This window comes from Dermacentor silvarum, chromosome 7 (genome assembly GCF_013339745.2).
Source record: "Dermacentor silvarum isolate Dsil-2018 chromosome 7, BIME_Dsil_1.4, whole genome shotgun sequence".
NCBI lineage: Eukaryota > Metazoa > Arthropoda > Arachnida > Ixodida > Ixodidae > Dermacentor > Dermacentor silvarum.
Window position 1 is genome coordinate 68,383,845 of NC_051160.1, and position 18,046 is coordinate 68,401,890.

Here is an 18,046-nt window from a genome sequence, read left to right on the forward strand (position 1 = left end):
AGGAGCTCAGCAGGCAGCCGCTGTCCCAGAACTTGTTGAAAGCCTGGAGAAGGAATTCCTAGGCGTGGTCAGGAAGGTTGCGGCATGTTATGTACGCATATGCTATGGCGTCCTCACCCGGAACTGAACGTCTTCACATCGTACGATAAGTAATGTATATTTCTACAAAACTCATCCAAATATACACTAGGCAGTCTATATGAGTCCTATACTCCAAAAAATGTGACTGGGGTGCCCATACAATTACTATCGCAATAAAAATTAAAGGCTACAAATAACTCCTGCTAAGCAAACAATATTATTTTATTACTTTTTGCGGTAGTACTTCTTGCACAGTGTTGCAGAGACAGCTTCGCCATATATATCTGAATACTTCTTGAAGTATTTCTCTCTCGCTGTCTTCGCATGGAGCCTATATTTTATTAGGCAATCATCTGGAGGATTGCGAAGGAACCTTTGCTTCACAAGAAGCTCGTAGTTCGCTGGAACTAAAAAAAAATATTGTTTTTTTAACAAGCCTTCGTGCTAGATTCTTTTGATATCAGTACATTTACAACATAGATCTTCATTACCAGCACAAGCAGTATTCCCGCAGGTGAGAGTATCAAGATTTATTTACGCGTGAACTCAATGCAAAAGTTCTGGCAAAGCCTATAGTGGTGATACAGAATGTCCATTAAGGAGATACCCACGCAATGCAGAACCACTAGTTCCTCTGTCATGTACTGGTGCAGATACTGTACCACTTATTACCAAGAGAGAGAAACACATATGACATAGATGACCGATACAGCACCATTATTATTTGCCTAATGGCTTCTACAACTAGTGAATCCATAGGTGACGAACATGGAAAACGTAACTGCAAATTAAAAGGTCGCTGACAGCAAACCATACATTTTAAGCGAAGCTTGTTTTGCCTCACAAATGTCGGCGGCGGTGGTGGTGGTGGCAGTGGTGGTGGCGGTGGTGCTGGTGGTGTCACGCTAAAACCTTATCGAAAACCTGTCGAAAACTCGCGTCTCGTTCACTTGGTGTATACCAATATTGGTATAGAAGGGCACGAATGGATTACAAACATGACTTACAGTTTATGACATCAATAACATCAGATAATCGTCAGATTACGTCACGATTAACATTAAAATCGCGTGTCGCGCATACCCGCATTAGATATTCGGGGTGAGCCAAGCACAAAAAAATAAAGAAAGAAGGAAAAAAAAGAAAGAAAGGAAGCAATCTGGCCAATCAAGGTTGTTTGATGTGTCGCGGGGAGGAAAAGGGAAGGAAAGGGGGTTGGCGCGCACTCATCCAGGCCTCAGATCAGTTTCAGCGCCGGATAGGAAAGCGGAGCGTGGTGTGTTCCGCCGAGGAGCAGGCTGCGTTTGAGCAACGGCGCTGCAAACTCACTCGGTAAAGGTCTCGTCGCCGACGTGCCGACTCTAGTGTGAGGGCTTCCGAAGCCCATTCGAAATGGCTGCGGACCCCGAGCTGTGGGAGCGCGATGTTGATGTCATAAGTCAGCGAAGAGCCGCCGACCCTGAATTTAGGGCAAACGAAGCACACCGCCTGCGACAGCGTTGTCGTGCCACAAGCTTCGCTTAGCCCCATTTTTCCGACAGGGGAAGGGCTGGTGATCTTTTTTATATAAATCACTTAACAGAAATCGCTCGTAGGAATTATCATCATCATCAGTCTATTTTATGTTGACAGCAGGAGGAAGGTTCGCCCTGCGATTTCCAATTACCGGTGTCTTTCGCTAGTTGATTCCAACTTGCGCCTGAAAATTTCCTTACTTTATTACCCCACCTAGTTTTCTGCCGTCCTCGACTCCACTACCTTTCTCTTGGTACCCATTCTGCAACTCTAATGGTGCACCGGTGATCCATCGAACACATTACATGGCCTGCCCAGCTCCAATATTTTTTCTCCTAATGTCAATTAGAATATCGGCTATCCCCGTTTGCGCTCTTATCCACAACGCTCTCTCGCAGTCTCCTAAAGTTAGGCCTAACATTTTTGTTCCATCACTTTGTGCGGTTCTTAACTTGTTCTCGAGCTTCTTTGTTAACCTCCAAGTTACTGCCCCATATGTTAGCCCCGGTAGGATACAATGATTGTACACTTTTCTTTTCATCGACAATGGCAAGCTCCCAGTCAGTATTTGGCAATGCCTGTCGTATACATTCAGCCCAATTTTATTCTTCTGTAAATTTCATTCTCACTATCAAGGTCCCCTCTCAGTAATTGACCTAGATAAGCGTCCTGCAATGTAGTACGATGCACTTATTTAACGGGAGGGGTAAGAACCTAATCAGGATTCGGTAATGCTTGCATTTTTACGGTAAACGCATTTTTACTCTACAAATTTCCTTGTTATGATCAGGATACCCTGTAAGTGACCTAGAATATTCGCCGTTATTCCTCACTCCTGAGCCTTCGCAGTCTAAGAGCTCGAATACTTATAAGAATGGAGTGAATAGGATTGGAGAGATTTTGTCTCCTTGCCTGACCCATTTCTTGATAGGTAACTGTACTTTTCTTGTGAAGAACCAATGTAGCTGCGGAATCTTTGTAGATATTTGCTAACATATTCACGTATGCCTCCTGTACTCCTTGATTACACAATGTCTCTATTTCTGCTGGTATTGCAACTTAATCAAATGCCTTTTCATTATCTAGGAAAGCCATATACAGAGGTTTCTTGTACACCTCAGATTACTCGATTGCTTGATTAATGACATGGATGTGACCCATCACAGAATATCCCTTCCTGAAGTCAGCGTGTTCGCTTGGTTAATTGAAGTTAAGTGTTGTCCTCATTCTATTGCAAATTATCTTGGTGAATATTTTATACAATACGGAAAGCAAGCTTATAATTTGCGTATAATTTTTTTTCAATTCTCCAACATCTTCCTTCTTATTGTATAATGTTGGCATTCTTCCAGTTATCTGGTACACTTGAAGTCGTGAGGCATTGCGCATAAAAGTTCGCAATTTTTCAAGCATGATATCTCCTCCGTCTTTTATTAAATCGACTGTTATTACATCGTCTCCAGCAGCTTTTTCCCTGATCATGTCTTTCAAGGCCCTTCTAACTTAATAGCTAGTTATAGAAGGGGCCTCTGTATCCTGTTCATCACTACTTCGAATGAAAGTTGCTTGGCTGTTCTGGGTACTGTACAGGCCAGTATAGAATTCTTCCGCTGTTTATACTATGTAATCGAAATTGCTGATAATATTACCCTGCGTATCTTCCAGTGCATACATCTTGCCTTGTCCTATGCGACGTTTTCTTGGCATAGGACTGGGAAAGCTGTATGCGTAGAAATTATGGTGTGCCCTGAAGACATATTTACACGAATACCGAAAAAATTGGCGAAAGCGCGTCGAATTATTGAGGGATTCCTTTCTTTGTTATACGCCAGCTTGACAAGGCAACATGTGCACTAGGCAGTTTTCCGTGAGGACATTATGCTGTTGTGTTTGTGACTGGCGCCGTTTGTGTGTGGGGATGTGTTTTGAAATATATTTCTCCAAAGACTGTGAGACTAAAGCAACATCCATTACATTAGATCCAGGTAAAAAAAAAAGCCTAGCATTAAAAAAGACAAACAAGCGAGTTTGTTTGAGTGGTATAAAAAGAGACGAGCAAAATGATAATATGGACGAAAATAACCAAACAGGACCGTGTGCATTATCGTGACGGGCCTCCTTTTATTGTGCAATCAGGTAAACAACAACTGATTTTAAAGCTTAACTGTTAGTCGGAATAGCCCCCAATAAGCATGCTTGAACCAAGAATTATCACCAAGGAGCCCATCAAAATTATGCAAACAACCCCAAGTTTGGCCAGCAAGCGATACAAATTTCGTTAATAAGACCTAACTACTTAGCAAATGAAGTTATGCTCCTGATAATAATGTCACGATGAGATGCGTTAATTTAAAGATCGAGATAAAATAGGGTTGCCCCGCCGAGACCAATCCGCTTGAAGACAAGCGCGCTTCCTCCTCCTTCTTCCACTCTAACGTAGCACTCCACCCTTCTCAAACAGAGCCAACTAGAGGTTTAACTGTTACGTGCACTCATAGATGCGGGTATGACATCGCTTGGAGAGGGCCACGTGAACAAGGTGCGCCTTCTTGCCACGGTAGCCACGAGACACAAGATGAGCAATCACGCAGGTAACATCACTTAGGCGATTGGTAATGACGAAAGCGCCGGTTTATCAAGCTAGAGACTCGCGTCACAGACCAGGCTTGCGAAGTGGTGTCCAAAGCCATATTCTTAAAAACGGGGCTTTACGTGCCAAAACCACGATCTGATTATGAGGCACGCCGTAGTGGTGGACTCCGGAAATTTGGACCATCTGAGATTTCTTAACGTGTCCCTAAATCTAAGTACACCGGTGTTTTCGCATTTCGCCCCCATCGAAATGCGGCCGCCGTGGTGAAAGCCATATTTGTCCCAAAGCACATCCTTATGCCATGAATCATAGCTAATCTTGCAGTGGTACAGGGACGCCAACGTACGGAGCTGAGCCTGGCTCTACGGCTACAACAATATTCCCATGCAGTAGTATACAAGTCAGGCCGCCTACATCAGGGCGCTGACTGTTTTTCACGCTATACAGTGGACGAACCACCCGCCGACCCTGACACCGATGCCGACGCTTGCGTTTTCTCCATTTCTGCGCTGTTACACGTCGACAGCGAGCAACGCCGTGATGCCACCTTGCGCGCCATCATTGATCGCTTGGAATCTTCGCCCTCTGATTCGTCCCTTCACTTGTTTGTTCTCGGGGATGGTGTGTTATACCACCACTAATTACGCCCCGACGGTCCTACACTAGTCCTCGTCATTCCTAAGCACCTCCGTTCAGCTCTTCTCCAAGAACTTCATAACTTACCAACGTCAGGTCACCTCGGCGTCTCCCGCACCTTCGACTGGATTTGCCGACGCTTCTTTTGGCCAAGCCTTGCCCACTCCGTCCGGAAATACGTTGCGGCGTGTGAGAAATGCCAGCGCCGCAAAACACCATCAACGCACCCTGCCGGGTGCCTTCAACCACTCGACATTCTTTCGGAGCCCTTCTTTAGCGTTAGCTTGGACTTACTTGGCCCTATCCCTCCATCATCGTCTGGTAACAAGTGGTCCGTTGTGGTGACAGATTGCGCCACGCGCTACGCCATCATCACAGAGATTCCAACAAGCTGCGTCAGAGATGTCACCGATTTTCTTTTACGCGACATCATTCTGCAGCATGGAGCTTCACACGAACTGCTCACTGACCGTGGCTGGACATTCCTTTCTAAAATCATCACCGACATGCTGCAGTCCTGCTCAAGCACGCACAAGCTGACTACGTCTTACCATCCACAGACTAATGGCCTCAAGGAGCGTCCGAATCGAACCCTGACAGACATGCTTGTAAAGTATGTCTTGTCCGACAATACTGATTGGGACCTTGCCCTACCCTGTATCACATTTGCTTACAATTCTTCGCGTCACAACACTGCCGGTTATTCCCCGTTATTTCTGTGGTTCGGCCGAGAACCCACATTGCCACTGGACACATTCTTTCCATCCGCCGCAGCAGAGACCACCGAACATTGCACTTGACGCAATCACCAGGGCAGCCCAAGCACGCGAAATTGCCCGCGCTCGCCTCCTCACCTCCCAAGAGAACGAACGGCGTTTGTACGATCGCCCACACATAGACGTCCACTTTTCGCCTGGATCTCTGGTACTCCTGTGGTCCCCGACTCGCCACGTTGGCCTGTAAAAAAAACTCCTGTCTCGGTACACAGGCCCATCCATATCGAGTGCTGCGTGCCATGACTCCAGTTACGTATGAAATGGCCCCAGTCAGTACCAGTGCCTCATCTGCCCCGAATTCCACTGACGTTGTGCATGTCGAACGCCTAAAACCGTACATACCCTCCTGTTACCACTGCTACTTAGACGCACCGGGACGGTGCTGCTGCCTCCGGAGATAATGCTACATGCATATTGCGTGTTTCTTGTGTACGATGCGCACGGGCGCCCCGACGAATGATACGAACCACTCCTTGCTCTCGAGCTGTCGGCTACTGGTCAGCGCTCTATTTGCCTTTTGTAAATATACATTGCCCCCGTTGCAGGTGCGGCCCGCGACTATGACAAAGTATTCCCGTAGGACAAAATAAAGTTTCTTGTCTGTCTGTCTCTCTGTAAATAGTCTCCAGTGCATAATCCTTCGTTCGCCTAACAATATTTTACTTTATTGTGGCACATTCAAGGCCAGCAGAATCGTCCTTGAATGCTGTCACATGTTCTAGTGAAACCTATGTGTCCAGTTGTTGCGTTACCGTGCACGTGATGTCTTAAGCTCTTAGGGACAACTAAGAAGCGGATACCATCAGCAGCGTTATTCTTGCAGAAAAAGCCATTTTGGACTACAGTAATTTTTCCCGGTCATCTGAGCACCAGACACGAATGGGGTCCAGGCTGCGGTTGTTGCGCTGCTCTTCCCGAAAAGTGTCAAGGTCGTGAAAATGAATGTCGATGGCGGCCAGGATATCATCAAAATTGTCGGCATCTCATGCAATTGTTAGTGGAGAGAAGCTCGAAGGACTGTCAGCGTCGGCATGATGACGGCCACTTCTGCAACTGACTGCAAAGTCAAATTCCTGCACATGTAGGGCCCGCGAGCAAGACTGCCAGACGGGCCGTGAGACCAACCTGCCAGCACCGTGATTGAAGGTCAATTAAGATCGTAAAGCGACGGCTGTACAGGTAAGTGCTGAATTTATGAACGCCATTGAGAGCGATAGGCACTCTTGTTCAGGGAGGGTGTTTTTCCGCACAAAATTACTCAAATAACGGGTGGCGTAGGCAATGTAATGTTAGGCATCAGCAACACGTTGGATTAGGAAGGTGCCGAGGTTGATTTCTCTAGCATCGGTGTACAATTCTGTGTTGGCCGAGGATTCAAAATGACAAAGCATGACGCAAAATGCCAGAAGAAATTTTGGTTATGAAAACCAGGAATCACATCACCCTTTCCAGGCAAAAGAAAGGACATTGCGCAGCAGTGCAGTGAGATGGTAGGCTGCTTCGGGAGAGGTAGGCACAAAACGCCGAAAGTACGGTCAATGACCCAATGCACTTCCCAGTGCGCCTTGCAACTGCGGTTCTTAAAAGTCACTAACTGCAGTGACATTTTGTGGGTCGTTTCAAACACCCTGTTTCTCTACTAGATGTCTAGGCGCAAGCGCCTCTCGTCCGATAAAGTGGCATTTGATCGAATTGAGCTAAGGGCACCAAAATTTGCGACAAAATATCACCACGTTGCCAGTAAACATGAAATTATCTGCCATGTGGAGGCTCGCAGTCCTTGGACGTCCCAAATACCGCACGTGCGTCGCACATACAGAACGTCTTTACCTTTATTTTAAACAATACATCTGACGTCATAAATTTAATTTCTTGTAGTGGCTGAGGGCATTTGTGCTTTTCCAAGAGCTCAATTGGAGATCCGCAAATTACAGTTCTGATGTTAAATGGATGACCTCTAAAACTTCTCTGATACGGGGAAGTAGATACACATCGTCTTTCGCCATAGAGTTGAGACACCGGTAGGCCGGTAGTCTACGCGGAGCCTCTTGGACCCGTCTTTCTTTTTCACGAGGATGACCGCCGCCGCCGAGAAGCTAGAGTAATCTTGAAAAAATTACGTCTGACTATGCTAACGCGATGCTAACGTGAATGACTGTCGACACTAACGTCATTAGCATTTAAGCAATGTAGCGACACAGCATATTGTTCAAGTCAGATTTATATAGACTCGATAGTAGCCATTCCGAGACCTCCGTTATATCAGTTTCTTCTGACGTACAGAGTTCGTTATGAGACTTCCGTTGCTTCGGCTACATGTGGCGCACACTCTGTGGCATCGGCCCAATTTGCTATCGCAGTCGCTGACCGAGGTCGCCCATGAGCATGACAACGCCGCGTGGACGACAATGGAACGTCAAAGGCTGTGTGCCGATGACAGCACGACATCAGTGACATCACGGTTCTGAAATTATGATGGTGATGTAATGACAATTTCTTGAGAACAATGGTACAACGGCATCGGCGCGACAACAATAGTAACACCAAGCTCAAATGACGACGATGTCAAGACCACGATGGCATCACGACGACATTATGAAAACGGATGCATTACAGCAACTGTCTGAATACGATGCAATGACGAAGATGGCTAGGCAAAAGTGGCCTAATCATGATTGAATGACGACAGAGCGATTATGTTAGAATGACGAAGAAGAAACAACGTGAATGGAACGGCAAAAGCGGTATGACTATGACGGTATCAGGACAAGGGTATGACATGTTAGAAGTGATAACGCTTGTAAAACGTGAGCGTGAGGACAACGCCATGGCGACGACTGAGTTTGGTTAGCCTACAGGAATGATTAATACGGGAGGAAGTCTATCCCGAAATAGGCTCAGTGAACTTGAATGAGCCTCAGAAGGAGTTCGGAAAAAGTGGAATTCTCGACATGCCACAGAAGATCATTGTGATCATGTATAGGTAGAGCCGGCAATAAAGGAGTTACTAGAAGCGAACATACCGACTGTGTGATAAGGATGTGTCCGTGAGCTGCCCAAGACATTTTTGGCATTTCGCAGAAAACATAGTTCGAAATGTGCTATTGATTCTCTCCATTTCATGTAAAGACAATAGTCACTAAATCATATTTGCCCGCAGTTCATAAAGGCAATAGGAGGCTGTACGTCTGGCGCACAGCGCGATGAGCGTGCCGAAAACCTTAACTAGCAGCTCAACAGTTTTGTAGAGTGCGATCGGGCTCTTCTTAAAGCATATTTAATAGTAAAAACACTTTGACAAGGCCAATACTTGTATGGAAACCTCTACCACGTGGCTGGGATCCCACATTTCACGCACATACACTTTTTTTATTTTGACACTCCTACTGCTAACGGGACAATATTGTCGTTTGGAAGGCGTGTAGTTTCCGTTTCCAGCAAGCTTTTGTTACACACGGTCATCCAGGAAATGTATTCGAAGGTATTTAAGCTAGGGAAGGCGCAGGAAGTAAGCGATTACCCAAGGTTTTTTTTTATTCATGGAGGCACACATGATTACATGACTACTGCTGGGAATTAGACAAATTATTTTCCAAATTATGCTTATTGCATTTTTTAGCGGGAGAGACAGGTGATTAACCCTAATTCAAAAGCGTTACGCCCGTCTTCCAATGTGTTTACAACCATCTCCAGACGTCCTAAAAGGGGAGACTACGAATTTCTGTTCAGGCCCATGACACCTAGAACACGAGAACTGAATTGCCGAAAAACGCAAGTGTTACGCCCTTACCAAACAGCCTTGAGCACCGTGAGTGTTCGCGTTTGCCGTAGGGTGAGCAGGAATAGAACTTAATCGTGCTTTTATGAGAACCCTCGCTTGAAGCTTACCATATAATTTGTGATAATATTATTGCTAAGGAAATCGCTTATTTAGAACACTTTCCCGCTTTTAAGGGTACTTGAACCTATTTGTGATCACTTTGCATAAAAAGAAAATCAGCCTAAATACGAACTGCAAGCAAAGGGAATGTAATGTGCCGGTTAACTGCGTCCTTTGCGCCCCTAATTGAGATGCAACGCAACCAACCCAGACATTTCAGTACACCCGCGTAATTACGATTTGCATTTACGCTGATAGAATCCCACGCTTATGCCCTACTTACAGTGGAAATTTCCAATCTGTGATGAAAAATTCAAAAAGTTTTCTGCTTTAAAGCATGAGAATAGATTTTTTTTTTACTTTCATAACGGATATTTTGTGTATTTTCGTATGAAGGGGCTCATCGGTATGCTGAAGTTTTGCAAAGTGTACTTCTGGTACACTTCTGGTATCAGGGGAACTTGCGCCAACATGCTGTTTTCAGTGTTCGACGTGGTTTTCCGAAGTTTAGTAACATTGGCGCGCAGGTGAAATTATATCACATAGTGCGTTTTGTCCACACTTGCCTGAAAGTATTTTCCGGCTTTCATATATATACGTCCAATTTCTCGAAATAGCTTTCAAAAAACCAACATCTGTATAATTTTAGGACCATAAAACAAGCAAAAAAAAACAAAATATTACCCAAACGGTGTTCTAAAACAAACGATGCCTCTGAACTAAATTAGTAAAATTTATGACACACCAACGAAAATACTCTATTTTTTAGATGTTTTCGCTCCTCTGGTTCGGTATTGCTTCATAAAATCAAAAGGATCCTGAAATTTCCAATTTTTACCATTCAAAATCTGCTGGCGAGAAGCTTTTCCCTTGATACTATATTTTTTTTTAATTAAAAGTAAATTGAGTTTGAATCACTCGAGCACATTGCTTGGTAGAGTTCGCTTGAAATGACTCCGGAATATTCTATACTGCGTATACAGAAATAATTATTTGATGCATAGTACACCCTAACTTTGATATCGTCATTGACATCCTCACGATTATGACGACAACAAGAGCACGAATTCGCCTGAAGTGCCCTTATAATCACTATAGCAATACAATTAATTTAGCATTTCTATAAATGGATATACGTCCGCCATTATTGTTTTTCACAGTCCTAAGGAGGATATCGAACAGGAAATGAACCGAAAAGTGAAACCCGAAAAACCAACATTACTTTCGCTATAACGAGAACTGACCGGGAACGTACCACTTTTTTCTCTTTCTAAGGGAAACCGAAACATATAAATAACAGCTTTTTGTTTAGGTGAGCCACCTTTTCTGGAGCTTTTCACATATGCATGGCCTGCACTTGTGGTTAGACGATGCTACGTCATTTCTAAATAGACATCATTTTTCGGTGATTTTAGGAGTAGCGGCACTATACATACGGTTATCAATGTAACGCGCTGGGGAGGGGAGAAGGGAGTGGCTTGAAGGGCAGACATTGTCGTAATGCAGACGTGAGCGTTTTAAATCGGTGATTGCCAAATAGATTTCCGCTAGTCGACTGTTGAAAGAACGAAGTGCTTCTTAGTTGGGCGATTGCTTTGAATCGCACATATTGAAGTAAGCGCAATAAAAATGACATATTGCTGCTTGCATGTGCTTGCGTAAAGCAATCTTGAAATCTAAGCTTCGCGTACCTAATATCCCAGGTTGTCGCAAATGGTTTATTTCTATTGAACGGGTATGACCTACACTCTTGGTCGTCACGCTCTGAGGAGAAATAGGAGACGTTAGGAGAAGTACCACAGGGCAAGTTAAAATTGCCCGGGCAATGCAGTTTCGCATAAAAATGTTACGAGAGTTCACGATCTCCTTTCTGTGCTGTATAGCTCCCCGCTTGACCTCTTTCAATTTTTAAAGCTTGCGGAATGGAGGGCTGCCGTAGACTGCTTATAATGCTGCATAGGTGCTGGGTAAATAGTCTGCACTACTATAGGAAGTTGAAGACGCTGGATCGCTTTCCAATGTTGCACTTCAAATAGCGATGCGCAGATACACCTGGTCCGCTACCACAAGATGTGTTCCCTTATAAAAATAGTTCTTGCCTCACAGGTGTCAGATAACTGCCCATTCTTACTTTCATTGAGCAAACATTGTCCACTCGACTGTATTCCAGCAGAATAAGATCCGGGATCCCAGTTTACGAAAGGTTTCGTTCGATCGTAAGTGCTCCGAGCTATTGATTGACCGCCTTCAACTTTATGTCCAGCATCGGTATTGTGGAAAAGTTTTACAAATTAACAAAAGCTTTTTCTTAATATTGGCCCATGGCACGCATTCACAAAGCCTCATTCTAGCAGCAATTAAAAAGTTACAATGATGTTTCACTTCCTGAAAGCTGATGACGCGCAAGCATACGGGTGCTATCATCGCACATGAACCTATTGGCCCTCGGTGCGCCTCTACGCCTAGACTGTTCGCATCCAAGATCACTTTCAAGACAGGGCTCGCGCGGCCGCGCCTTTGAACCCCTTCCCCCATGTAGGGTAGCAAACCGAACGTGCGTCTGGTTAACCTCCCTGCCTTTCCTTTTTTCTTTTTCCTCCGCCTCCCTCCTCCAAAGAGTAGCCGTTGCAGTGTCATATCGGTTTCTTCTGTTTTCAGCCAATTAATAACAGCTGCGCGCATGATGGGGTCATGAATGAGGGTTTAATTAACCGAAGTGACACGCTTTCGAGCTCAACTAAGCGACTTTTCAATAAATGGCAGTGTATCGTGTCTCGCCAGGAGCATACACTGCGTCGAACCAACGTAAAAGTCGAAAGAATTACCCTGAAGATTATTAGTTATTATATAATTATAAACACATATAATCGTATATCAATATATATATATATATATATATATATATATATATATTAGGACGTCTCTGTTGGCACGACGTGTATTCGGCCCGAGTACTCGGGAGCGAACCAGCAAAGGAATGATGATGATGATCACACAAAACTGAAGATGAGGATCGAGCAACGTAGAATGATGATGATAATATACAGATGAAGAAGACGTGCGTAATAAACGCCCACACTAATCCCCCCCCCGTGGAAGCGGCCATCCTGGCCGCAGGTCAAGGTGACGAAGAACGCCGCGGGAAGGGTTTCGCGCGGGAGACATGAACGACCTCGGTGCTGCGACAACAGCGGTCTGTTGCGGCGACAACAGGGGTCACGCGATATTTGACGGGCGATGTCTGCTCCAGGACTATGTGGGGCCCGATGAATCGCGGCTGGAACTTGTCGCACAAACCAGGCACGCGAAGGGGCGTCAATAGAAGTATTTCCTCACCAGGTCGGAAAGACGCAACGCGATGGAAGTGTCGTAAATGATCTTCCGGTCTTGTTGTCTGGCTGCTATGTTTACGCGAGCACGCTGAAGGCACTGGGCGAGTCGTGAAACGAATTTTTCGCTAAACGATGCAGATGGGTTGACAGGAGAATTGAAGAAAGAAACGTCTAGAAGGCAAGTAGGCGACCGTCTGTAAACTAGGTAAAATGGCGAGTAGCCGGTGGTACGCTGAACGGCCGTGTTGTAGGCGAAAGTGACGAATGGTAGAAGCTTGTCCCAATTCTTGTGATCAGGCTGAATACATACGGCGATCATGTCGGCAAGCGTGCGATGAAATCGCTCTGTCAAGCCGTTAGTTTGTGGATGGTAACTCGACGCTGTTTTGTGGGTGGTACCAGAGGCAGGCAGGACTTCGTTTAAAAGTTGCGAAAGGAAGACCTTTCCACAGTCGCTTAGCAGTACCCGAGGAGCACCATGGCGCAGAATTATAGCTTGAAGGACGAAGTAGGCAACCTCCGAAGCTGAGCCAGTGATCTCTGATGTTGTCTCAGCGTAGCGCGTCAGGTGGTCGAAGGCGGTCACTATCCACCGATTGCCAGCTGCAGTAACAGGAAGGGGCCCGTAAAGGTCGATGCCAACAACCTCAAATGGTGCGGTGGGACACGGAATAGGCAGTAATTCACCGGCAGGAGCAGAGGTTGGGAGTTTCCGACGCTGACAGGGAGAACAGGAACCGATGTATCTCCCCACACTAGTAGAAAGGCCAGGCCAATAGTAACGGCTTCGTAGGCGATCGTAGGTCTTGTGGAAACCGAGATGGCCAGCAGTCATGTCATCGTGGAATGCTTCGAGGACATGGGCTCGAAGAGAGCGCGGTATAACGGGCACCCAGCGTTGACCGTCAAGGTGGTAAATGCGCCGATACAGCACGCCATTGTGCAGCTTGAATTGTGCGAGTTGGCGTCGAAGCCGCGCGTTAGGTGGGCGAGAAGCGCCAGAGAGGTGGTCTATTATACGCCGACAATATGGGCCAGCCCGTTGGCGAGATGCAAATGTTTGATCATCGTCCTGAGAAAGGTGGTCTATTCAGGTAAGAGAGGAAACCGGCGTAGAAGTGACATCCGAAGAGCTGATTTGCGACGCAGTTGCCGAGGTGTTGAGTGGGTGCGCAGGAAGCGGGCAACGAGAAAGAGCGTCAGCGTCTTTGTGTTTTTTGCCTGACTTATGAATAATGTCAGTCATATTCTTGCAGGCGGAGAATCCAGCGACCCAGGCGTCCAGTCAAGTTCTTGAGAGTTGAGAGCCAGCATAATGCGTGGTGGTCCGTAACAACTGTGAAATGACGCCCGTGCAATTAGGGACGAAACTTCTGTACCGACCAAACAACAGCCAGGCACTCCTGCTCAGTTATCGTATAGTTCTTCTCGGCATTGGTGAGTACGCGGCTGGCGTATGCAACGACTCTCTCGCGCGAAGAGCTGTCGCGTTGCATAAGAATGGCCCGATGCCGTGGCCGCTAGCGTCTGTGTGCAAGAGAGTCGGGGCCGTCTCATCAAAATGGCAAAGCACAGGTTCAGACGAGAGGGCCCCCTTCAGCATGTCAAAGGCTGCTTCACATTTTTGAGACCAGTGAAAGGGTACACTGCAAGCAAGTAGCTTATGTAGCGGCGCAGTGATGGCGGCAAAGTTCCGTATAAAGCGACGGAAATGAGAAGCGAGGCCAAGGAAGCCTCGCAAGTCTTTACGCCTTCCTGGGCGAGGGAAGCGAAGGACCGCAGCAATCTTGTCAGGGTCAGGACGTATGCTCTCCTTGCTCACGACATGCCCCAGGACCTTAACAGATCTGCTGGCGAAACGGCATTTCTTCGTGTTGAGCTGAAGACCAGCGTCGGCAAGGCACGTCAGAACTTCATCTAAGCGTTGCAGGTGCTGAGGAAATGTTGATGAAAAGACGACAATGTCATCAAGGTAGCAGAGGCAAGTTTTCCATTTCAGGCCACGCAGCACGGTGTCAATCATGCGTTCAAAAGTCGCAGGTGCATTGCATAGCCCGAAAGGCACGACGTTAAATTCATAAAGTCCATCAGGGGTGGCAAACGCTGTTTTTTCTTTATCGTCTTCGTGCTTTGGATTTGCCAATAGCCGGAGCGCAGATCGAGGCTTGAAAAGTATTCTGCACCTTGTCGTGAATCAAGGTCGTCGTCAATGCGAGGCATAGGGTATACGTCCTTTCGAGTGATCTTATTGAGGGCCCGGTAATCGACGCAAAAGCGCACGGAACTGTCTTTTTTTTTTTAACCAAAACAACCGGAGATGACCAAGGGCTAGCTGAGGGCCGGATGACCTTCTGTTGTAGCATGTCCGCGACATTTTCTTCTATGATTTTCCGCTTGGCTAGGGACACGCGGTACGGGCGTCGGCGCACTATGGACGCGTCGTCTGTCTTATGCGATGCGCTGCAGCTGTGGTTTGGCCCAGAGTCGACGAATGGGCATCAAAAGAATTTGTGTGTTTGTTCAACAAAGCAAGCAGCTGCTGCATCTGTGAAGGTGGCAAGTCACTGCTGATGGCTGCAGTAAGGGCGGAGGGAGAAGCAGTAGCACAAGTAGAAAGGTCCGTGCAACACATAGTTGCAAGGGGCACAACGCATACAGTCCCTGGGTCGGCCGCGCAAGCCACTGTGGTGTTGTGCGGAAGGAGAATTTTCTCCGATGTCGCGTTCGTGGCGGTGACAAGTTCGTCCAGGCGCTGACACGTTGTGACGATGTCAGTGATTGTAGCGGGGTTCTTGATGGCAAGGGCGTCGAAGGCGACTGATCTAATGCCTTTCAGAACGTGGCACACTTTGTCTGACTCTGACATAGATGAACTTACACGGCGGCAAAGCGCAATAACATCCTCGATATACGATGTGTAATACTCGCCTGGCTGCTGTTGGCGAGTATCGAGGGTTTTCTTTGCGATGGTAGAACGAACAGCCGGTGTTCCAAATACTTGGCGGAGCTGCTGCTTGAAGGCAGCCCAGTCAGTAAAGTCTATCTCGTGGTTGAAGAACCATGTCTTCGACACACCCGTCAGGTAGAAGGAGACGTGGCGCAGCTTGTTGGGGTCGTCCCAATGGTTGGCGGAACTTACTCGATCGTAGTCATCCAGCCAGTCCTCCACATCTTCCCCACGAAGACCAGCGAAGAGATGGGGGTCACGCAGGTGGCTGCTTAAGATGTTAGGGGTGGCTGGTGGTGTCAGAACGGTAGCGGTAGAAGTGGAGGGTGGTGCCTCCTGAGACATGCTAGCGGACAGTGGGCGCAAGTGGCGGCCTGAACGTAGCTCCATGGGGGTAGACTGAGCGGGCAGAGGACTGAGGATCGAAGGAGCTACCTCCACCACTTAAGTCGTCTCTGTTGGCACGACGTTTATTCGGCCCGAGTACTCGGGAGCGAACCAGCAAAGGCACACACCCGATGATGATGATCACACAAAACTGAAGATGAGGATCGAGCAACGTAGAATGATGATGATAATATACAGATGAAGAAGACGTGCGTAATAAACGCCCACAATATATATATGTATATATATATATATATATATATATATATATTCAGAAGTGAACCTTCGCTTCTCTATATTGCTGTAAAAAGGGCTTACAAGTGTCCTCGAATCGTTCAACTTTAATTACAGCACACTTGTTCTCTGTATTATGCACCATTTCTTTGAGAACATATCTGACGGCATCTGTCGAAAAAACAAAACAGGCGAGTTTGATCACTACAAGGAGATCTTGCAAATGCCGCGAAAATCATTTACTAAACAGAATTCTTGTGAAAAGCAAAACCTGTAGTGCTGCAGTGCTTGTTATGTTGAGAGTTAAGGACTGAGAGTTTCAAATGACCAAGTCTAATAAAGGTCTTGGTCTTCTTTGTGGTTTGAATATGTGTTTTAAAGGAATGTAGGTGTTCAAATATTACTAATGAAAATATTTGAAGAAATTACGGACTCAACAATGACAGGTAGTACGTGTACAATGCTCCGTCTTCACAGAGTTTTGGTGTTGCTGGAGTGATTAAATGACACGCCCAACCACGCAAATAGATGTATCAGGTTTGAGCTTTGAACATAACAAGCAGAGCGACTAGTTGTCCTAGAAAGACACTGGGTCCTTGTAAATTTTTTGGTGCTATAAGACACAGCAACAAAAGAGCTTCAACTAGATGAGCTGAACATGTGAACGGGGGTAGTTCGCTGATATATAAATGAAGTAACTTTTAGCACTAGAACAAGTTGGGTAAGGTTTTATTTGTTGACGCTATGAGCAATATTTAACCTCGATGATCATGTTTGTGCGCGCCACTTGACGTACTGCCTATTTGTTGGAAACCCATGGGCAAGAGCCTAAAAGTGTAGGCTGATCATTCTATCTTCATGGTGACCAGTCTCACCCTCTGTGTGAAGATTTTAACGTCTCATGATAGCTCGGCATCAATTATGAATAATTGTTGACAGCTTAACGTACGCGTCTGTTTCTTTCCGCGTGTATTGTAGTGCGGTCGTGTAGAACTCATAGTGGATTTTATCATGGAAGGACTGCATGCTTTGGAGCTGCCCGCGATGCCCGGATGGTATGTTGTTCTACGGGTATGCTAATTTCCCTCTTGGTCACGCGCTTTATGTCAACTCTTGTCAACCCGCCCCATAACTTTTTGTGTTTTTGCAACCCATGAACAAGAGGACAAATCTTGCACTTGATGCATTTTTTACTAAATCACAAATTTAAAATTGTACTACTACCTTCGTTGAATTTCTTTGAAATAAACGAAGAAGTATATAGAAAAGTTGAAATAAAATGATAATCTTTATGCGTTGCCGAAATAAAACCAAGTAATTTGGCACTAAGTTTTATAAACTTTCTCGTGAAATGTCGCGGACACAATTTGTGTAGTTACGCAATTTATAGCACTATAATAGAGATAAATGACGTCATTATCGGAACTTACACTCAGGTATATACATGATCATATACGGCTTGCCGGAGAGATAAGGAATCTGATGAAATGTGCCTGTGTATATTCGAGAAGACCTAGAGAAACAAAAAAAGAGGGCTGTTAGCATAAATCGATTATTACCAGGTAGGTGGGTGGGGCTTAGAACGTGTTGACTTACACGTGGTTATCGCTCGACACACAAGATTGAATTGAAGGCGATTTTGCTGTTCCATTGATTCGGACGTCC

General features: G+C 45.9%; 1 long non-coding RNA gene across 1 annotated transcript; it reads right to left on the bottom strand.

Moving 5' to 3' along the window:
• Positions 1 to 285: 285 nt before the first annotated feature.
• LOC119459554 (uncharacterized) lies at positions 286 to 17,894 on the bottom strand. Its single transcript, XR_005193682.2, has 3 exons — positions 17,812 to 17,894; positions 16,466 to 16,552; positions 286 to 488 (listed from the first exon to the last, which is right to left on the bottom strand). It is a non-coding gene; the product is annotated as an uncharacterized LOC119459554 (long non-coding RNA).
• Between the last annotated feature and the right edge of the window lie 152 nt (positions 17,895 to 18,046).